A 24,703-nucleotide genomic window follows, 5' to 3' on the forward strand; every position below is an offset into this window, starting at 1 on the left:
TCAATGCTCACTCTTCCTGTGGCACATAGAGGCAAAGCTTAAGATCATGTGTGAGGATCCTAAAGGAACAAGGAGCAGCCTAAACTGACAACTCAGAAGTATTCAAGAAGAAAACTGAGCAGTTAATCCATAGCTGTAAAGAGGATTAGGAAGCCCTCTATTTGCTGTTTGAATTTCCTCTTCAAGTTGTGTGCTTCAACCAATTCTTTCTCATTAAATGTGGGAAGGCAGGGTATAATTACCCATCCATAGTACTCAAGCTATAGTACTTACTCTATGAGGCATTACTCTAGTATTTAAATTCATTTTTTGCCTCTTTTCTGCACTACCCCTGGGAGTGCCCAAGGTTATTAGTATTGACTCTCTGCAGTGAGAAGGTTTTGGGTGCCTGATGATTTTTCCATCTGGCTGGAAATTGGGAGGCTCAGCCTTGAATTCCATTCCTAAGAATACAATGTATATATTTTATGTTTACTTGGGAATGGAGGCTACCCACTCATCCTTCAAATCTGTGTTTTGTGTACCAAGGAATCTCTTATAATAGACCTCAAGTAGGACCTCACAGAGCTGACACAGGGTTTCTCAGAGATCTCATGCTACTAAATTGCCTTTCCATACCCAGCCTAACTTTCCTCAAACCTCTGTGACAATGGTGGGTATGCAAATAAATTTTCACCACATCTATTTTTCAGATTTGAAATACAGTAGACTGAATGCCCTAAAAACATTGACCTATTCACAATCATTTGTTTCTACAAAGAGATTTCCAGCATCCCGTGGCTCTCAAGGCTCTTGTGCTGTTGCTGCTCTTTATAAGCTGCTGGCAAAACACAGACCTCAGCTGGAGTACTTAACAGTGTAATCTAAACTTTGCTGCAGATAAGCAATTTGGGGAAAAGAAAGCAATAGCACAGCTATTCTCCTTCTGCTGTTCAAATTCCTGTGTTGGAAGATGACAAACAGGAGAGAAAGGGAAGGACAATGACAACAATAAAAGTGTTCTCCTACTGTTGTGTTGCTAGATATTGCACAGCTCAGCAATGACCCAGTACTTCTAGCGGATTTGAAATCTCTGAACCTTCCTTTGTCTTCTGCTCCATCATGTCTTTATGGGCATGTAGACCTGGGCCTAGGGGAAAAGCCTGCTCTGGTTACAGCCCATGTGTCCATGACTTCTGAAATTACTATCTAAACCTTTGGTAACTTCCCTCAGAGAGAGGATTCCTCCAGTGTCTCTCCCCATATCTTCAGGAGAACTCAGGCCTGACCTTAGCAATTCACATAAACAGGATGTATGGAAATGCATACCTATTTAACCTTCTTGTCCTCCAGTGCACAACATAATGAATGCTGAAAGAAGGATTGATTTGTTAACTTTGAAACTTAGAATTGGTCCTGAAGGGCAGGTTTCACTCAGGTCAAAAGACATGAGCTGCCTTTCCCTGTCTCTATCTTATGTAGAAAACAGTCTCATCTCCTCTTCTCAGCTTTGGTCCTCAGAAAAAAACAGAAGTGGGTGTGGAAGGGAAAGTAGTGAAGATGTCTGGGAAAGAAAACAATGGATTGCTAAGGGTAAAATTCCTATGTTTTAGGTGTGTTCTTGCAATAATTGCTATGAGCCCTACAGGATACAACAGAGCACTGAAATTCATTGGTGCTTCAAAGCTCAGACTGGGTGGTTGCTAGAGTGAGAGGGAAGAGCTAAAGGCTTTCATTAACAGATAGATGTATAGAGCAAATCTATGATTCAGAACTGATCAGAAAGATCAGTAAAATTTCTTTTTTTTTGATCATATGAAATACTTGATTCTTTAGCAACAAATCATTTTCTGTCCTCTCCTCTTTCTGTTTCTTGAGCAATTACTTATTGATAAATTTCAGGCATCTACAGATATTTAGTACTATTTAATACAGTTTTATGGTCAATTTTCACCCAGGTGAATCTGAAATCAGTATGTTTAGCATTAATGCTTTTAGATAAATAAAGCTGCATCCTTAATACACTGGCAAGTTACTTAAAGCTACAGAAAAGGGTGCAGGAAATACTTGGCACTGTAGGCATATAAGCAGCATCTCCAAAGCCTGTCACTTGCTGTCTCCACCGGCAGCAGCTGCATTCCTGCATCATTACATTGCCACCAGCAAGGACCCGTTGGCACCTACAAGTCTGACGTGAGGACTGCCTGTAATGCCACCAGGCTTTTGTCATTCCTGTGCCTCCCGTGTTCCTTTGCCAGACTGGGAATGTGGATCTGGTGATGGCTGTAGGCTTAGGCAAAACAGGAAACTGTCTAGGTCACTAGGCTGCCAATTAATCCCTGTGCTGTGTGGGTGCCAGGGAAAGGGCATCAGATTTTCCAGCAGTTGGTATGGCTCAAGTGACCAATCCCTGCTTTTGTTTGGAGCATTGCATATTGTTGTTTCGGCTGACCTGATGGTAGATCAAAAGGAGAGCAATTGCCTGTCTCTTTTTCCTATTGCCTTTTTCCCAGGAGCCATTAAGGTTTAACTCCTGTACTCCAGGTTCCTTTCCTAGCTTTCCTGTAGGTGAGAAAGAGACATAAAGACTCCATCAAAAATATTTATCAGAAACTTTAAAAAATTCAGTCCCTATAGGGAAATACTAGATAGCAATTCAGAACCAGTTGGAAGGTAATGTGACATTTGTGGCAGGTATCAGCAATCAGCAAAAAAGAATGGTTAGAAAAACTACAAAAGAAACTCTAACTCATTATTATGGGAAAGTGTTTTCACAGTGTGGTAGGATACTTTGCCTTGAGAGTTCCCTTAGCAGTGTTAGACAGGAAGCCAAGAGTCTACTAATTTTCACCATGACTTGGCAGAGAAAATGGAGCAGATTGAAATATTCATTGATATAGGAGGCAAGAAACACTACCTTGAGCATGCAACTGAAATGACAGAAGACAGAGCAGCTGAATGATTTTAGTGGTTTTCAAGCTTATTGCCAGACGGAGAGAAGACTGAGCATAATATTGAGATCAAAGGGCTTTTGAATATTACCAGTCTAGCATTGAATAAAATTGTCCTTCACAGAAAGAGGTCTAGTGGGAGGTAAGTTGGAAAGCAACCAAAGTCTCAAGTTTGTAAAGCAAAGAGCACACTGCCAGAAATAATCTTTCTTTTTAATTTCTCACATTACTCAAGAGTACAAAATTGAGACACTGTGCTTACTGCCAAATGGTTTATATTTTATCATATGGAATATATTGTACATTTTTATTTAGAATATTCTGCATATAATGCAAGGGAAGTAAGTTTTTATGTATTTTAAATATCTGGTGTAAAAATATATGTCCTATGCAATTATCTTGGTTTTTGTGCCTTAAGTAAATACAACTCTTAAGAAATAACATATGTTCTGGTTTCCAGAATACCATTAATTTTTTCAAAGCTGGGAAAACAGGAACATGCCCTTGAAAATCATAAAAAAGTGGAAAAGGCAAACAGGACCTTGATAATAATATAAAGACATAAGCATAATAAAAATCATTTTAATAGAAAATAAGTTAGTATTTTTTAAAATAGAAAAATGATATTTATTTTACAATATGACAGTATAAAACAACAATTTTTTATAAAAACTGAAGAGGAAACTCACTAAATTTATTAACATACATAAAATATTACAATGCATTAAATTAAAATGAATAGTTGAGGTCAATATGTTAAAGACATTATATCACTGACTCGCAGATAATAGTCCAATTTGCAATTAGTTCCCCTTGGGCCAATCTACTTGATAGTCAAAACCACATACACCTGTGAATGTGTTTATGTGATAACAATATGCCTCCTAATATTATCTTAAAATGGATCAATACTAATTAATGCCATTCCTTTACCATGAGTTGCACCATGAAAACTTTTATCCCTTGTAGCTGTTTTTACGCTTTTTCTCTTCGTTCATCCTTGCTGCTTTCAATGTGATATCATCTTGGAAGACTGCAGTGTGTTCAGTGGTGCAATATTTACTTCTTTTGTTCTTTGGGGAGAGGATACTCTATTATTTTTCTGGTCTCCTTATGGCTGATAATGCAGCAGCACATTCTCTGGAATTGTCTCTTCCCTTTTAGTATTTCGCAGTCTTTCCACAGTTGTGTCATACAGCAGGTTTGCCAGCTTTTGACAGCCAAATTTTTGCTATCTCTTACAAGGCTTTGAAGCATGGCTCCTGTTAAGAGCACACATAAACACTCCAAAGGGTCAATGATTTTTCATGGTCAGTGTCCTAAATCATTATGGGATGGACCTTGTTATTTCTGTTCTTTCCATGGCTTATTTGAGTTTCCGTGTGTTTTTTACAGGGACACCAAAAGACCAGTGCCTCATCCTTTGCTCTGAACTCTATCTGTTCAACTTGGGTGATCACAGGGTAGCACTTGCACCACCACTGCCACTGGAGTATCTGCAGGACCAGGGGAGCACACAAGGTTTTCCCCCACATCAAGGTCAAGCATTTGCTTATTTTCTTGTTTGGGGAGAGTTTATTCATTGTGTCAAATATCGGTGTGTTACTCTTGAATTTGAGCAGTTTACTGTTAAATCTCATGTAGATCACAGAAAAGTAACTAAGGCATAGTTATTTATATAATAAATGTATACACAGGAGGGGCAGACAGGCGTAGAACAGTATAAACAAACAAAGCCATGTGTAGGCAAAATGAGAGCCATGCATAACACAGCAGGTTTTGTTGGAAAAGAGGCAGAGACCCTGGTAGTAATGAACATGAAGAAATACTGGATGTTTTCTCACATGTATGGTCCTGGACCTCAAATGAATCATCACTAGGTCAGGCTGGGTTTTTTATTTCATTTTTATACCCAAGTAGACAAAATATAGAGAGCAGTTGCATTGAACAAAGAAAGAATGCTTGAAAATGCCATGTTACTGCATTGTTCATGAAAGGAGAGTGAAAGCAGTCCTAAAGACAGACATTACTGGACCTTCCACACACAGTCATGCTGATAATTGTGATACTGATTGATGGGCAGCCATTAAACTCTATATGAGGTTACTTACTGGTTTGTGGCTGTTTGTTCATAAATAGCACCCTTCTCCTGAAACTTACTTGAAACGCCTCACAGGGCAGTATGTCCATAGTCCATTCTACAGGGAGGAAAATGAAGGTAGGGAGCCATGAAGTGATTAGTCCAAGGATGTGGTCTGTGCTGAAAAGGCCAGGGAAAAGATTAGGATCAGCTGGGTCCTGATACAGCCTTTGACCCTTGGCTGATTTTTCTTTTTTAAAATATTGGATCAAGATTAACTCAAACCAAATAATTTACAAGTGTTTTATATTGAAAGTAATCATTATATCCTATTTCTTGGAGAGTGCCACATGGACAAATCCACTGCACAGTTTGTCAGAGAGCTGGGTTACTGAGAAAAGCCTTTTAAAAAACAGCACCAAGGATATAGAACTGTGATTTTATAGTCAGCATCCCTTTTGCAGCTTACTTCTCCATCCCTCATGCACAGTGATGCTTCTTCAGGAAATACTATCCCTCTTCTTGGGTTTGCTGCCTCAGGATGTCCCTTCTCTAGTTTTATTGAAGTTTCATTGCTAAGGTTGCTCCACCAAAAGCCTTACAGCAAAGTGGTGTTGCTGTGGCAGCTGCTCTGTGCCCAAAAACCCTGCTTAGGGATAAAGTAACTAAATAATTTCTTCTGGGACAGCTTCTCCCTTGGGCCCAGTTGCACACTGGGTTTTGCCTTGTCTGATATTGGGGTAAGACAATTGGTAGGAAGGCACCACAGTCTGTCAGCAGCAAGCCAGAGCACCCTGATCCTTCACTGCTCTCATGTGTGGCCAAAGAAGTGTGGGCTTGCCACAGTCTGCAAGACCAGAAAAACTGTCTACCAGAACTTGAGTCCATGCTGAGTCCTGGAGCCAACTCTAGCCAGGGAGCCAAACAGGAAAGAAAATTTGTCATCCAGAGTCCCACCTCAAGTCGTGAGACAGCAGGCTGAGCCTACCCACACTCAAGCCATGAACTATAACAGGGAATTTGGTTTTGTTTTCTTTTAACCCACTAGCCCATCCCTCAAAGAAGGAGGAAGAAGGTGGTACAAAATATTAATTCTCTGGGTCTATGATCCCAGTGCTGAAGCATGATGTTTGCAAGAAATGTTAAAAAACACCTAGAATTAACCAATATATTTTGCACATATTCCAGATGCTCTATACAGTATTCATGTTTTATAATTATTCAGTGTGAATCTGCAGATAAAAAAAGCTTTATGAAGAGCCAGGAAACATGAAAAAACCACCTAAAAATGTAAGATGCAGAACATTACAGGGGAGTCTGTACTGTGTAACAGAGCAGAAATCCCTGGAGTATTGCTGAGTTAGTACTGTTAACTGCATTGGTGGCATGTTATATTCAGACTAATTAGCTGGAAAGCAGTTATGCTGTTTCAAAACCTTACTTAGTGTTTCTTCATGTGCTATTATGTGCCTGTGAACATGTTAGCTCAAATATCAACCACTGCATAGCATCATATAGATTTGTTCCTAAGTATGTTGGGTTTTTTAATTTTTGAAAATGCAATGTCCTAGTGCCAAACACTTGGTGGAGCATTCTAATACAAACCTATGTTGAATTCTTTCAGGAATGATTTATTATCTCATAATCTAGGTATATAATATTTGAACAAATAATATCAGTGATTATTCCTGGTGACAGATTAGGGGCTTATCACAATGTAATAATAAGAATGCTAAGAAGCAAGATTTCAACTGTTTGGAAACAAATGTGCAGATTTTTTGTCAGAAAGCTGGGGCAAGAAAGAAAGAGGGGGTATTCAGACATTGGAATGTGATAGATCAGTTTTATTTCTTATTTTATTGCTCTTTAGCTATTAATTGTCAGGCTCCTGTGCTTGCCATGGGCCTTGCTTGCCCAGCTGTGTATTGAAATCCAATGTCCACTGTTTTGCTTTGAGTCCTTGCTGTAGTCCTGTGCCTGGGAATGTTTTGATAACAGCAGTGGTGATGGGCCTGAGCTGGCAGATGGCCAAAGTGTCACTTCTGGTCCTGGGCTGCTTTCCTGGACAGGCTGGAACTCCAGTGTGAACCTGAGTTGAAGGGACCATTCCCGTGGATGAGACATTCTGCATCCGTAGTTAAGTCTGTGTTGGAGCAGGTGTACCTCTGAAGGGGTTGTGGCCCAAGGATAAGTCCATGCAGGAGAAGATACACTTGGAAGCATCTGTGGTTGGGGATGATGCATGCTGCAGCAGATGCACCTTGTAGCACCAGTGGCTGTGCACGAGGTTGTGCTGGAGCGCCTCAAAAAATGTGGCCATGGATAAGCCCAGGACAGAGCAGGAACACCCCTGAAGGGCCTGCAGCCAAGGGTGAGGCCATGGTCTATTTCTGAAAGGATTGTGGCTGTGCGTAAGGCCATGCTGGAGCAGGTCTGTCTCTGAAATTGGTCTTCTCTCCATTGGTCCCTGGAGAAGGCCCTGCAGGAACAAGCACCTCCAAGGGATGGTGGCTGTGGATAAGTTTGTGCCACAAGCAGGTACACCCCTGAAGGGACAGTGTCTCACAGACAGGGCACAGTGCAGGTACCACTCGAGAGACTGCAGTCTTTGAATGAGTCCACATCCAACTCAGATTATCCAGATGAGATCACTCCAACTAGCAGAACATTTATTTCAAGGTGCTATAAAACTGAAAAGTTTTGTTTGTTTTCACACAAAATCTCTGACTTTTTAAAACAACAAATTGTCCCTGCCCTTCCTGTTCATTGCAGCCTTTCCTGGATTTTTCTTCAACCCCAAATAAATATTTGACTCGCTGCAATTCTTTAATGGCTTTCATTGAATTTTGGCCCCAAAGTGAAGGACAAAGGAACAGAATTACATCCTCAAAATGATTTGGGTGGAAGCAAGTAAACAGGGACTTTCTTGGCCACCTTTCAGCTCAGCTGCACACCCACATCAGCAGCAACCCAAATGAGACAGTGAGCATCTGGGAGGTACAATCACATCTTGACTTCTGCCCATCAGCTACCAAGACTTTATTTTATTATGCATGTCCTGGGATCTTCAGCCCCATGACTGTTTTAAGAATCAGCAGAAGAATCTGTGTTAAACTGCCTAACGGGCAAAGTTGGATTGCTTTTGTAAAATACTTTTATCTAGAAAGAATGACAGATAGTATTTGCTGTGAACCTGGAGAGAATGGATGATGCTTCCTTCATAACATCCACTTATATTTTCCAATCTTATAAGAAGTTAGATAGAATTATAGACTCAATAGTAAGAGATGCTTTTTTTATAAATTAAAGTATTTCACATAAGATTACATTGTAGGCAATGTGCTGTAGGTGACGCTGAGTCTTGTGTGACTAGGTAATCTACAAATAATTATTATTGAAATTCAAATCATTCTTTCATATCTTCCCTGATAAACTATCTGTCTTCTAGAAAAGCAAGCTGAAGTATGTGTAGGCATACTTGCTGGTTATATGGTATGATTATATGGTCATTCCACGGGTATTCCATTAAAGGAATATTACTGATTAAATACTGACTCAATTTTATTTTGATATCCTTATAGTATTAAGTCATTAATAGTAGGAACACCAAGGAGTCACCTTCTTCTCATCATGTAGGTCTTATTGTCCTCATGGGATATTAAATTTAAGGTGCAGTCAGTCTGTAATGTAATGTCTATGGTGTTTCATCATGTGACCTACAAACATAAAAACAGAATCCATAAAATTTATAAATGACAGTTACATTTATCTTCTAGCTAATTGGGAATAATTATGTGAATTAATGAGAATGCATTATTCTTTTCCTCTGTTGAAATGTGACCTTTGATCTTTGGTAACTACTCCCACGTGAACACCACAGCGCAAACATCACAGAGGATGGTGTAAAGTTTCTCCCTCCTACTGCCCTGATGCCTGCAAAGCCCCTTATTTGCCTGCACAAATATTTTTTGAATGTTTCATATATTTGCTCTGGCATGAATTTTACATATTTTTCCTAGCAATTTGACCCCTTATCCGTTTTCTTCAGCAAATATATTCAGAACTTATTTAGGGCAGGTAAACAGGTGGAAAACCACTAATCTTAAACCACTTTATACCAAATTGCTGTACATGGTCCTAGGGGGTACACTTGGCTCCTCAACATCAGCTTATCTGAGCAGACCTCAGGGCTTTACTGTGGTCACCTGCTTAGCACAGACAAATCAGCCTGCTGCAGATGTAGGGGTGTGGGACTGCCCAAGCCCACCAGATTAAGCTTGACTTGACTCAGTTCCCAAATTCTTGCTCTTCCTCACAGCCTCAATCTCAATGGCTTTCAAGCTGAATAGATCCTCTTTTCAAAGACTTGATTTGAATCATACTGGCATATATTTGGCAAGGGTTCAGAACCTCATCAATCTTTATCAAGCATGAGAAAGAGCCACTTATCCAGACAAAATGACAGCCAGCCACATGTGCTTAGCTGCCTTAGCTGATTGCTGGGCAGTCACTCAGGTCCAAGGCATACAAAAGCACTTCTCTATCTCTCAGTTAAAAACTTTCTCAAAAACACAGAGCACACTCTCATTCCAGCAGAAGATATTAGGATCTCTCATGTTCCCAGTTACCAGTGAGACACCATCAATATGATCACCTTTTTTTCCCTTTGCAGTGATACTTCAGCCTCTGTCTTCTCAGAAACCTTCTCCAGGTAAATGCATTTAGTTTCTCCCTCTGGTAGGTTTTAAAATAGAGAAATTTGTGTACCCAATGCAAAAGCCAAATCAGTTTAAGCAGTCTTTGGCTTCTTATCAATAACAACATTGGTAGAATGTAAGGAAAAAACACAGATATGTCCCCTGGGGAGAGTTACAGACGAAGGAGCCACACGTGAGCCTGGTACTCATGTTGCCTATTATAACTTTCGAAAACAATTAGACAGACACAACACTCAAATGTGAGAAAAATTGAATAATTTTTTTTAATTGTCAAATACATGAAGTGTAAAAGATGCTTTAAATTTATTCTAATTAACTTTTCTGGAGGTTCTGTATTGGAAGCACAGATTTATCTTAGTTCCAGTGGAAGAAAAGCATTATGTCAGTTTTACTTAGAAAGACACTCCCTAGTTTATCATACCATAACCAAATTAAGCTTGAGAACTACTAATCAGTAGGTGTCTATTATACAGCAAAGCATCAGCCTTAGCATGTACAATGCCTTCGGCATTCAACAGGGCATATACTGGAAATAAGAATTCTTTTGTCATTTGGCCAGGGAAGCAATTATCTTCTAGTTCATGATTTGTGTAATAATCAGTTAAAATAAGGTGTGTCATGGGCAGAAGCTTGTGAAAAAATAAAAGTTCTGGTTCTTATTTAGCACCTTTAACTTCTTAAGTACTTGCAAATTCCTGAAGACACTGACTGCCTATTCATATAACACAGTTTCTCTTTCTGCAGTGGTTCTGCTCCCTCCTTTCCCCTCCAAAATACACAACCTCGAAAGAAAAGTAGAAATCTCCAGTCACAGTTTGCAAAATTCCTCACATTCCAATTTTCTTTTTCCAATCCCACATACGCACATATGGACATGTTCACAGCTTTATGCATGACATCAACTCCTTGCTCCTATTTCCATACTAGCATGACAAACATTTCAGGTCAGATCTGTGAGCCAGACATGTCCAGTGAGCTCTAGCTCAACTTTCAATACCCTCAGGAGGCAAGGTGTCCCTGAGAGACCTCTCTGCTCCCTCTTCCTCTCCCTCCTTTCCCTTTTTTCTTCAGAGGAAGAAGTGACACATGTGCTGTGGACAACACTATTGGCAAATTGTGCCATCTTGTTATGCTGCTTATTTAGAGCTATTTACACTAAATAAGGTGCAAACTATTGCAAGCACTGCTTATTTAGTGCTTACTTAATCTCCACCCATCTGAGTGGAGTTACTGGGCATGCAGGCTATGATAGTCCACATACATTTGAGTCCAAGGTCAGGTAACTTATATTTAATCTCTTTATATAGTATTTGCTACATATTACAACAGCATTTTGCTGTTAGTAGCAAAAAAAGGCTTCACTAATGATATGATACCAAGTTATAGAAACTACTCCTATATGTTATTTTCCCATGTCATCATTTTACTGAACAGAAAAGTACGAATAACTGATATAGAATACCTAATAGATCAAATTTCAGATCACCATCTAATTGTTTTCTTCACAAGCTATTGCCTTTAACCATTGGGGATTAATCCATATTAATAATCTCCACGAAAGCTAGGAGGTATCATAATTGCTCTGATTAAAATAGTCTTGAGCATTGCAAGTCTCATATAACACACAAGACCCAAAATAGAAATGATCTCACAACTGAGAGTTTAAAGTATTTAAAGTTTTTATTTATTTCAAATAACATTATTATTCCATCCATTCCAAGGCTGTATTTGTTAGGATGAGCCCCTGGTCTAATGAATCAAGACAATCTCATGCACCCCTTCTGAGATCCCAGGTAACTTCTACTTTCTCTTCCAAGCTGATCTCACTTACTGAAGTTGTTCTGATGACATCATGAAGAATCATGTTGAACATGCTGTTTTCTGTAGGACCTCTAGAAAACTGTACCCTTGCCAAAAGCCCAGATGTAACACAGTGAGGAGAACATGCATATAAACACATATGCAAAATGGCAGGAAGAAGAGTTAGCTATTATCATTTGAATTCTTCTACATTGTATTGTTGAACTGAAAAAAAAAAAATTAAAGACACATCCTTCTGCTCAGAAAGTGATAGAAAGTGCCATGCAGAATATAGTAATACAATACTTTTCCAATTACGTAGTTCATACGTGAGAACTGAGGAAGAAATTATTCATTGATTTAGAGAAAAAGAGAAATGTTTGTGGTCTTCTAATCTGATATGAATAGCCAAGATCATGCACTAACTGAACAAAGGGGAGAATCACACCTGGAATCAGAATCATCTTAAAATACCTTACTTGATTTATTACAACTTTATTTTTAGTCTACTAAAAATTCATACAAATCTTTCTCATTGGTATCAAAAGTGTTCAGTGCATTTACATTTCCACGCATATTCCATCATCCTGAAAGGCTGAGCCCTGCAAAGCCACAAAACACAGAAACAGTTTCTGTTTGCCTATTCATGGGATTTATAACCACCCAATAAAGTTAATGGACTAAAATGTTGTTCCTGTGGAGGGAAAGAGGATACTTGCCTACTGACCTGAAAGAGGAGGCCAGTCTTTGGTGGCCTCTGGTTATGCCAGAGCATCCTGCCTGGTGACCTAGTCAGCCTCTCTGCGTGCAGCGATAGCCCTTAATAAGCAGATGTAAAATTTTATGACAGGTTAATACATTGAACTAGACACAACATTGTTAGCACAACCTTTCTGATCCCAGTAAGAGCTCACATAATCACTCACACATATTTATCTTTCCTCTACTAAACTATCTGCATCCCAGCTTATGCATAATGACACCTTCCTTGCAAACATATTTCATTGATTTGTTGATGTTTACAATATTAATGGAAGATTACACGTTCTTCAGATTTCCTCTAGTGCAAAATTGTTACTCATTCTTGAGTCAGTTCCTGGAAATTGTATTGTTTTCCAGGAGAATTTTTACTGAGTTTTAATCTCAGCTTTTATTGACAAATTCAAATATTTATGCAAATTGACTGCTTAGCTTACCCACCTCTTGAAAACCCCAGATGTGATAGATATTGATACTTTTCAGTACTATCAAGGCATTTCCAAAAGGCAGATGTAGAAATACAAGAAATAGCAGAGAATATAAAGAAATCTTATTTCAAATTAAAGCAAAGATAGGCAGGACCAGTGTCCCCGCAATCTCAACTGTTAAAAGGAAAAACTAAAATGTTTGAACTAAATATTGGTAACTATTTTAGCAAATGGGCTGCTAGTACTGAGAAATAATTTTTATGTTCTCTATAGAGTTCTGGCTCAAATATTTGAGTGAGGCTCCTGAATGTTTCAGCTGTACCATTAAAAGGAAATTCAGGAGAAATGATTGAACAGAATACTGCAACAAGAAGCAGGATTATCTCTGCTTGTTTAGCTTCAAATCTTCAACTTGGTGCCCGGGACAGACCTATTGTCTCTACAAAAATATCATTGTTTTTCTTTGCTAATCCTCTGTGTCACTATGACAAGGACAGACAGCTGCAAGAAATCTTTTGTCTTTTCTTGATTCAGACTAGAGCAGCCTTGATCACAGTTAATGACTCATAAGGAAATAAAGGTAGAGGCCATCCTTAAAAAAAGATCTCTAAAAGTGATTTTTTTCTTGAATATGATATTTGGTGCACTATCAAATGAGTTATTGTATGTAACATGTTTTGGTCATGATCAAAATAAATATTTTTGGTATGTTTGATCATATTGAAGTTAAAACATTGAGCCATCTCTGCAGTACTGTGCTTTTGACTATTCACTGAAATTGGTTTTAATTAGAGCTCAGCATGAGCTCAACGTCTTGGAAACTCCTCTCTGCTTCTGGGCGCCAAAATTACATTCACATGTAATCTGCAGTTTGTCAAATATCTCATAAAATCTGTGAAATTGTTTTAGATGCTGTAGTGTGTCATACAAAATAGCTGAGCTTAGGTAGTGTCTTCTCTAAAATGTCTACCAACCAAAAGGTAAACCGGCCTGACAGGTCTCTAGGGTGGGGACTTTTTGTGAATAATTAGCCTTGAGCAATGAAACTCCAGAGCCACACCTGGGCTGAATCTTTGATCTGTCTTTATACAGCTAGAACCAAGTTAGAGAGTTTATACACTATCTTGATGTTGCAGGTGATAAAATCTTTACTCTTGCATACATACTGCAACAAATACACTTGTGTGTATATGTATACATGTGTGTGTATATGCATGTTTATCATATATGTATGTATCTATAGAGCAAAAATGGGTATTAAGGATTACCATTCAATTATGTTTCTTCATTGTTCATTCTGGTGTGGCTTAATCACTTTAAGATTTGTTATTTTTTCCTTTTTTCATGTAAAAGATGAGACTCAGTGACACATTCTGTCTTGATAGCATCAGAACAATATGTACAAGAATCAGTGTGCTGACAGAGCAGAATCTTTACCTGACCTATTTAGTAGGCACAATTGTCAAAGACTGTAAAATAAAATAAATCAATCATTTGCAACATATATACTTTTGGGGTTTGTATACATAGTACCCTTTCTTAATAAAAGTTTTATTAAATAACAGAAAGAGTCAGATTGTTTCATGTATCTGATCTGGCTGCATGTGGTCTTCACTGGACAGTCTGCAAGAAGTGTGAACACAATGAACCATTTTGTCCTCCATTCTAATCTTTGATGCACTTCCAGCTCTACCTGTGGCTTTGGGCAAAAATTCCCTGAAATTCTCTGTCCTACACATGAAAGAAGAAATAATAATAATATTAATAATGAACTAATTGGTTATTTTTCTGCCATTTTAAAGGTTGTTAGTTGCAGTCTTCTCTAGTTTATACAAATGTCATATCACAAGTGAATGAATTTGTGACTGTGTAATTTAGAAAAATTCAAACACAGATTGTACCATCATGATGAATGTTGTACATTTCTTATATCATTAGATGCTGCAAATACACATGGGAACTGCACATATTGTTTTGAAAACTCTCAAGAATAAAAGACTTTACTTCTTCTACCCTGTGTGGTTATAGTTGCTTCTGATTTAAAAAAGTAGTCCTTCATAAAATCAACATATAATCAACATATATCTGCACTGCTGGGCTGTTGAACTTGCTTTAATCACACTCCTCACACAAACATTTAGATTTACTGAACTGCTGTGGTTGATACCACTAAGAAGAGACCATCTCAGTAGTGGACAAATCATTAAGAAAGTACCTGTGATTTCTAATTCTTTCATAAGTTTTGGAGGGTTGAAAAAGGCTAACTTACACACTCAGAGAGAAATTCAAGATGAGGGCACTTTATTTTCATCTTGCTTTCAATACTGACATATTAAAAGAGTGACAAGAGTTACATACTCTGACTTTTTACTGAAATTATTCTATTTAAAAAGAAAATATTTATGAGCTGGATTCATTCAGACTAATAAATAACCCTTCCCTTCTATACTTTACAGGACTTTTAATAAAGTGCTTTACAGACAGGAAGAAACAGACTTTTAGCAACACTGTCTGAGCATTTTGTAAGGACCATATTAAAATGCCTCTGATGAAAATACACTAATATCATTCCTTACAGACAAAAATATAAAATATAAGATATAAATAAATATAAATATAAATCATGAATATACACATGTTTCTCTTCAACAAAGCTTTTATGTGACTGTAGTTGAAACACAGCAGGGTTTATTCTCTGATGTCAACCACAGACAGCTCCATACTAGGCATAGACTAAATATCCAAAAAAGGATTAGAAGCATAATGCTGCTTTAACACATTAACTTTCACCTTTGTTTAGTAGATAATTTCTAAATGAATTTAATTGTTCTGTCCATTTGGATCATAAAAGAAAAAAAAAAAAAAACCAAAAGACACAATTCTGATGACAAAACCCCCTGATTTTCTGATCCCATTGATTCACAGACATTCTGAATAGAAGACTTTCCCTATTTTTAAACTTTAAAAAAGCTGTGAATCCTTCTTCTTGCACGCTTTCCTTAGCAATGATGGCTCCACCACACAGACTCTCAGGTTTGGGGCTTGCCAAGGAGAAGTTGAGCCAGGAGGACACCCTGGGTGGGACCCTTGACTTACATTCTCCCATACCTGGGCTCGTTTTTTTGCTCAGACTCATGGCTGATTCCCTGAGAAAGTCCAACAAATCTCACATCTGAGTGAGGTTTTAGTCAAAACCTCAAATAGCATTGGTTAGCAATGTTTACAGTGCTGTGGTTTCAACTACAGGCTGAGTAAACAAATATTTAATGGGCAATAAAATTTTTAAGATACTTGAAAAGTAGGGGAATGTGGTTTTGCTTGGCTGCATGCTGTGTCTCATGCTGAGATACCAAGCAAAATGTTCACTTTGTGGTTTCTTTTTAAGATCCACACAAGATGGTTTTGGTAAGCTCTTACGGCATTAAAATTCACTTAATCTGGCATTTTAGTTTGGGACTCATATTTGATCACTCTAAAAGTTTTGCTAATAGCATTTATGGCAACAGAACAGGAGGACCTGATGATTTTTCCAGTGTATAGCTCAGAGATAGAATAGTACCCAGTCTTCTCATTAGCCTTATTTCTAATCACTCTGCACAGCTCTTCTCATAGTCCTCTGTGCTGCTGTGGGTGTATTGTGCTTCCCTATATCTCAAGGATGGTTTTAAAAGCTGTGACTCCAGCATGATCTTTTCACTAGCATACTTAAAGAATTGCTTTTCCCTTCTATTGTTCTTTCCCCCTCATTTGCCCTGTTCTGCCTAACCCCAGCCAAAACTCTGTGTTAGTGGGACATATGCTATGGCAAGAATCCTGAACAAAATACAATTCCTGCTTTGTTATGGGTTTGAGAATGATGGTGCCCGTCAGCAAAAAATTCCTAGTGGTAAAAGATGAGAAACCTCCATAATCTATAAAGAACAAGATAACAGGTGTAAGAATTCCTTCTCCCCTCAGATTTCTCACAGTCAGCAAGACTGGGCCCACGTTTGGCTGCTGTAATTCACCGTCGGGTTCATTAGCCAACATCCACTTTGGTTGACATGGACTGTGAACTGCCATGCCTGAGGAACTGGTTCACATCCACTTCTGTGACCCAAACACAAGCAGAAAGGTGGAGCAGGCATACCCAGTGCTATCCTTCTAAAATGTCCCAGCACCCTTTGTTTTCTTTTCTTTTTAACATAAGGTCTTGTAATTCTAGAAATGGCCAAGTAAAAAAGAGACCACAATAGGAGTGATAAAATACAGGAAAAGAGATTAAGGTTTCAGGCTTCAATGTAAACGTTGCCTTTTACTCTAAATAAAACAGAACTAGTTAAACAAGCTAAGCTGTTACTTTGTCCCAGCTGGTTTTTCTCTAAGAGTGTCAAATAAGATTAACTTTAGAAAGAGCAGATTGTACCTGCCCCACTGTGGTTAGCTAGGCCACACTCCATGGCTCCTCTTTGCATATTCCCTTTGGTGATCACCTCTATAAGTAAGCAGACAGAGCTGATTGCCAGGCTGTGATGATGTCTGCAGATGAAGGATTCTGACCATTCACAGGACGTCAGGTTTCACCTCTGTGGTGGTAAAAGCAATTCAATCTTGCCAGCTGACATATTTGTGATGTTTTATTCCTTAGGTGGTTATCACCTTCAGACAGTAAATACAGCATGTTGGTCACCCAAGTTAGTTAAAATTAGAAATATTTTCATATTTGTTTGAAAATGACTTTTACATATACCTTTTGTATACTTATGTAGAACATACATGGGATATATGGGAAATACATGAGAATAAAATCACAAATAATATTACAAGTAAAATATTTCCTGCATAGTTAAATACACACCCATCTGAAAAAAAGAATATGCTTTGATTGGTGAGCAGGAATGATTTATTCCAGAAGTATTTCATACAGTTTCTTCATGAACAGGAAAAATTTCTCCCGGAAATATTTCTCTGCAGTCAGGTGAACAAAAGGTCTTTGTTGCTAACACCATTTTATTGGGCTACTTAAGACTGATAAGTTGATTGTATATTAACACTCCTCCCACTCTATTCCTCAGGGTAAAAGCAACCTCCAAGTTTTCACTAGGAAAGCACACAGATCCATGGCCAGCTTTGTCCTAGCCCACCTGAGGTGCCAGAGCAGGGCCCAAGGCATATTAGCTGCTCTGTCACCTAATTGCTTAGTGTTGCTTAGTCCTAGGAGGAAAAAAGCTCTACATTGTGCGTGCAGAGAGCTAGAAACTTGAGAGAGGGGGTTAGGAAAAACACTCAGCAAAACACAGAGCTGCTTTTCTTATCAGTACAATACTAGCTTCTGTAAGAGTTAAAGTTCACAGAAATAGTAAGCAATTTAGTTATTTTTTAAAGAATTAGTAATATAGATAGCAGAATGATTGCATCCTTCAGCCAAATAAAAATTCAATGTTTCTACAAATGCAAAAATTATGATACTGCAACTTTTTTATTGTATTTTGGATTGTGCATGTAGTTCACAAGTTTGGATTTTTTTTCTCAATATAACTGATGTTATATTGAGAAAGCCCATCAAATTCTCTGTGTTCCTCTTGAAAGCAATTAGAATGTGTCTCAAACTGGCAATAAAAACAAATGAAGAAATGCTTTATACTCTTTCTGTCACTAAATAGATAATGGATGTAAAATCAAACACTTTCAGTCCTTTGTGTGGCTTCATATACTTTTTATGGTATAGTCAATACTAATATTAATCATTGAGAGTATGTATTTTTTCTTTAGTACATAGAATAATTTTAATACAATTTTTTGTTGTATTAGAGATTAGGGGTCAAAGTTTTTTACATAAATTTGTAATTAATCAATTAAGCTTGCATTTACTGCCGGAAATCTGACAGTTTCTTTTATGTTTAGTTATTGCCGTCTTCCAGTTATTCAAAAGATAAACATGCCTGTCAAAAATTGATTTTAGTGTTTGTCTGGTTACAGTCCAATGGCATTTCAGTCCTTATCTGTTGTTTGATTACTCTTTATTAGCCTTTAACAGCAGTTGTTTCTCAGCTGAGTTTCCTGGGGCAGTTCTGAGGCTCGAGGTGCTGTCTTTTAGTTCCAGTCATGTTGCTAAACAGAAGGTTTTTTTTTTCTCCAAGTGTGACAGCGCATTCACTACAAACTGAAGACAAAAATGGTTGGTGGCACAAACATGAGCAAAGAGGAAGCCTCTCAAGGGGTGACAGAATAGAATAGAATAGAATAGAATAGAATAGAATAGAATAGAATAGAATAGAATAGAATAGAATAGAATAGAATAGAATAGAATAGAATAGAATAGAATAGAATAGACAGTTCAGTTGGAAGGGACCTGCAATGATCATCTGGTCCAGCTGTCTGACCACTTCAAGGCTGACCAAAAGGTAAAGTGTTCTGTTAGTGTCATTGTCCAAAAGTGTCTAAAACACTGTCAAGTTTGGATGTCAACTACCTCCCCAGAAAGCCTATTCCAGTGTTTGATCACTCTCTCAGTAAAGAAAGGCTTCCTGACATCCAGTCCAAACCTTCCCTAGTGCGGCTTTGAACATTGTATTACAAGACCATAAACTCTTAAAGTGTTCTATTATATGTTTAATGTTTCATTTAATTATGGTCAACAAAGATAGTTTATCTAAGAAATTACTCTTAGGAAATAGTTAATTACACGTAAGATTTCGGTAACATATTTTATATGAACAATACTGGCTATTTTTGACCTCATTTTTGGTATAATTACTCAGGATAATGCATAATGAACAATTCTGAGCCAACCAGCAGCACTGTTCTGCACACCTACTTTATAATCATGATCATGTTGCATGTCATTAGTCATAGTAGTCTTTCAGGCAAGATAAATGCTTTAAAGAATAAAAACAAAGTTGTCTCCAGAAAAATTTAACTCTGTTTGAAGCACTTAGAAATATTTGGATTGACACAAAAGACCTGTAGAATAAAGAACTGTAGATTAGGTAGTCATTTTATCCTGTGGAAAGTGTGCAGAAAATAATTGCAGTCACAGACATTTGTAATATGAAATATATAATTGCTACTTTTCACTTTATAAATGATTACAAGGAAAGACAGAGGAGAGAGTAAAGGAGTAGAGAATAACAACTTAATGGCACCTTCAGTGAACAACTGCAAGCACAGTGGGCCTTGTTTCCTAATTGTTTGCTCCTTTTTTCATCTGCATAATACTGTTGATCTTTTTGAAACAGGTCTTGGTAACACTGATAATAATGATGCGAACTGAGAAACAAGCCTACTCATTATCCTTCAAAAACATTAATATGCATGATGGAAAACACTGGATTTCATGCCAGTTAAGGAGAAAGTAACATGCCAAGACTATTTTTTGTGTGTTTTCTTGGACTGTATTATTCAGTCAAACCTAAGCAACAGGCAGTATCTTGTTGTATATTTAAAGTCTGCATACCATGAGCTTCTGCAAAATCTCTGAAGTTCTCCAAAGCCTGCTGATACATTACTTTGCTATTTACCATATTTACACCATATCGAAGCACAGGAAACCTGAAGAAGACCACTTGTGCTTTTCACTGCTTATGTTTCCCCTGTGTGTGTAACACTTTCATACAACCATTCCCCCAAAGATCATACAAAATCCAGCTTAGATCTGAAACACTTGATTGTCCTTTGTGCAGTTAAATGAAGTCCAGGAGGAATGATTTAGTGATCCAAATCTACCTCCAGGCACTTTGCTGACCCTTATTTTTGTTTTATCTTCAAAAATCCAAATGAAAACAATACTATGTTTAAACAGTAAATGTATTCCACCTTCAGAAAACTAACTGTAAGGACTGAAAACATTTTTTCCTCTTCCTTTTCCTTCCTTTTTTTTTTTTTTTTAAATGATGTTCAGATGCATTGCCCTTCTAAACAAGGTTAATAGGTACTGAAAAGAGCAAGGAATGCTCTGATCCCTATGTAGTGGAATGCTATGAAACCCAGGCTGCAACATGCATGCTGTTGTACAAATGCTAGCAGCAATTTATTAACATGATTTCCACATTATCAGGTACTCCCACATTCAACTCACATCAACAGTTGCAAACACAAAATACTACTAGAAAACTTCTAACTTTGGAAACAATTTTTTTTTCTGAGTCACAACAGTAAGTGTGTCTTTAATATTATTCAGCAATACATATAGTTTTAAAATTTTGATAAAGGTAGTAATTTGACCCAAGTTATGCAAAAAAATATTCTGCTTTTGCATAAAAAAATACTTACTTTTACAAATAATAGGCAATAGCTATCTAAGCAACAAAAATGCAGAATAGGTTCTAATGTTTTGAGGACCACAAGCTAAATTGCATCCAAGATTTTCAACTACTGAATAAAAACAGCCTGTAGGAACAACAAAATTATCATTATTCTGGTATCTCTGAGATATATATACAGAAGCACTGTTTGTAAGACATAGAATCCAACTTTCTGACCTCCAAATCTCAGGTAAGACTGTGGGATGTTTGTAAGATGCCGACACATGGGATACAAGATTGATCAAAGGCCTGGGAAACTTGGCCTGTGATGACAGCTTGACAGAACTTGTGTTGCTTAGTCCAAAGAAGAGGAGACCTGGAGGAAGAATCATAACTTGTTCAAAACTTCTGCAGGAAGAGGAGAGTAGAAAAGGAGGAAGGTAATTTCAGGACAAGTGAAACTGTGAGTGGATCCATGAAAGTGTCCCTATCCAAAGGCAAAGTGATCTGAGACAATACAGAGAAAGATCTTTTTTTTATGATATTTGTATCTCCCAGGCCCTCAACATGGGCAATGCACCTGCCCAGCTTTCTTTCCCTACCTTCACCTCCCTGGACCATCCCTCCCATCCCTCCCTAATTGCCTGAGAGGTGGAACTCTCCAAGGTCACCACTGGCCACACTTGACATGGGAACAGCTTCCTAATTCTAGTCACTTTTCCTGGCCTTGCGCTTTGCTCAGCCAGGCAACAAAATTATCTCTTGGTTTTGGAGAAGAAAAAATTTGCACAAAATATTTCTTCCTATTAGAAGATACTAGAAATGAAACGGTGATTATTCCACAGGTTTTACAGCTGGTTGGATTCCTCTGCCATTTCCATCTTCACTCACACTGTTTTTCTTAAATTCAATCACTAAAAAGAATAAAAGCAATGCTGTTACACCTGAGGTGCAGGCGCAGTGAAATATTGCCTTTTCCTTCCTTTGATTCCAACAGAAGTTGCAATCAAAGGAAGGAAAAGGCAATATTTGAAAACTTACACTCTAACACATTTGTTTCAGATTCAGAAGGGGAAATATTTGAAGGTGAGGCTGCATTCGTGTCTTTACACCATTAAGGCTCTTCCCTTTCAGTTGATAACTGTCCTGTATCTGCCTCAGGTTTTTCTCAAGATGAAGCACTTGATGCCTGATAGCATCCTCCTTTTCTTTTCTGGATCCAGGGAAATTCCTACTGAATTCCTACAAGAAAAAAAAAAAATCCCTCTGACTTAAACATGAAGTTAAATTGGGCTTTCTTGGGTTTGTGGTGTAGTCTTGGGCAAGACATAAACCCTCTGTCCCATAATTAATTTAACTGCATGCTGCCTTTCAATACTCTAACAAGCCAAGTCATTAGCGCATTTGGAGTGTGCAGTTCTTTTATGCTGCATTTCAAGCAAGTCAAAGCAAAGTCCTATTTTAGGTAACTATACATAATTATAAAGCTGTGACCATCAGATGTTAGAAGCAGATTAGATCTGTAGGGTATACAAGGATATTCCAGAGTTGTTGAGGTTTGTTACTATATTATCTGGAAAATGGAGGCTATATGATACGGACTGACTAAAAAACAGTAATAATAATTTTTTGTGTTTATATTTTTTCCTTTATAATAACTTTAAACTTTATCATACATGGATGCCATAATACTGCTTTACATTAAATTTTTAAAAACTGAAAGTAAGAAAGAAGTAATTCTACTTTTGATAAAAGAAAAAATACTTTTCATAAGCTAAAAGCCTATTTTTCGGACATTCACTCAGTTTCAAACAGGGAAGTTCCAGTTTCTAAGAAGATTTATAGAAAAAAAAGTAATTATATATTTATGTATGTATATATATGCACAATTTTTATTTCAGCTAAAAGACAATCTAAGGTACAGGGAAAGAATTGGGACAATACTTGCTTACAAATCCAAGCTGAAGCTGCATCCTGTAAAGATCTTATTAATCAAATAGAATCAAACTTGATGACCAAAAAGTATCAGTGTGGTCCAGGTCTGTTTGATTAGGAGGATGAGAGAAAATTGGTTAAGGAAATACCTAATTCTTGTTCCCAGGCACCCAAGGTAAGTATCATAACCAATCCCTCAAATTTAAGTAATGTGGGGAATTGTCTGAGACTCATCTGACTAAATTAATGTTTACTACAGCAACACAAACATATGAGCTTGGGCTCTTTTATTGCCAGCAGAGATCTGGCCAACAATTGATGGATATGTCTCATCCTAAACCCAGTCCCTACATTTGGTCAGATTAATATTTCACTATGTGGCATTGATTGTATTTATTCTACTTTGACTGACTACAGATGGTGTCTAGTACTAGCTGTGACTAGCTCAGATCTACACCTCACACACCAAAAGTTACACAAATGAATATTGGTCTTTTGACGCTGTGAGCAGGGTTTTTGTAAGGTTCACTATTATATCAAGCAGAACTAATACCAGAGCAAGGCAGAGTTTAAAATAGCCAACTGATTAGCTTGTTTCTTGAAATAGGAAAGACTTTGGGACAAATCTTTTTTCTTAATAATTCAAAACAAGGAATGAAATCGGCATATTTTACATTCTATCAAAGTGTACTAACTATGGGGCTACCATAGGTACCATTTTGATGTGAATGACCTTTAAAAAAAATTCTGATGGATCTCCTTTTCATTCCAGTCTGGTACAGGACTCATTTCAAAAGCTCTAATAGAACAAAGGGATGGAAAATTGTGTTTTGCGCATTTCAGTTCCACACCATTTTTTCACTCCAGTGTGTGCCTCCAAGGCATAATTGAACATCTAACCCTTTTGATCCATCTGGTAGAATATATACACAGAGTGGGACTAATTTAAAAGGGGTTGTGATTGACTGTAATTTACACATTCATGTAGCTTTTTGCTGTCTGCTTAATATGGCACCCCCTTACCCAGTCCCTTGGCACCCTCATTAAACCAGCCTTAGATTGCCCTAGAATTTCTTACCCTTAGACAACAAAGGATAGATTCAGAGAGATATACTGTCATATGAACTGGGGTTATAAGGTGGTTTACATGCCTGGCAAATTATCTAAACTGAGATTGCCACCAGAATTATTTCATTTTACAGCTGCAGTTATCTTAAATTTACAAAAAAATTTAATTCCTGAAGGTGGCAGCAGCCTGGCTAAACCTATATACAGTCTTCAATGCATGCTAAAACCAAGAACATGACCATGAAATTATAAGTGTTAGTTTAGCAGTAGTGCCACATATGACCTTTTAACACATATAACTGGGAGTATGCTCTGTGATAGCAGTTGGTTCAAGTATTTCCCATGTTTTACTCTTGAGCTGTAAAACTTAAAAAGAACTTTTTTTTTCCCTTGGATACCTTTCAGCATTTCATGCTACTGGTCTTCATTAACTACTGTAAGCATTGCATACAAGAAATTATGGATTTGGAATATTTTACATGATTCTTTGTTTTGCAAAGGTTATTTTACATAACACAGGCACTGTAAAAGGAGCTACAACACTGAAGTTTTATCTTCTCTGCACACTTTAAAACTTTCTTCATCATGTGAAATGAACACTGTAGGGAGTCTCTATTTGTCTGCAAGGGACTTTCTTTATTTTTTGCTGGGTTTTTTTTCCTCCATTTTATTCCTTGTAGTTACTACCTATGCCTGTGTAGACTGACTGGTTACAGAAAAAAAAGGGACAAATTTTTCATCCACCCATGTCTCTATGCATACA

The sequence above is a fragment of the Serinus canaria genome, chromosome 2 (genome assembly GCF_022539315.1).
Source record: "Serinus canaria isolate serCan28SL12 chromosome 2, serCan2020, whole genome shotgun sequence".
Taxonomy (NCBI): domain Eukaryota; kingdom Metazoa; phylum Chordata; class Aves; order Passeriformes; family Fringillidae; genus Serinus; species Serinus canaria.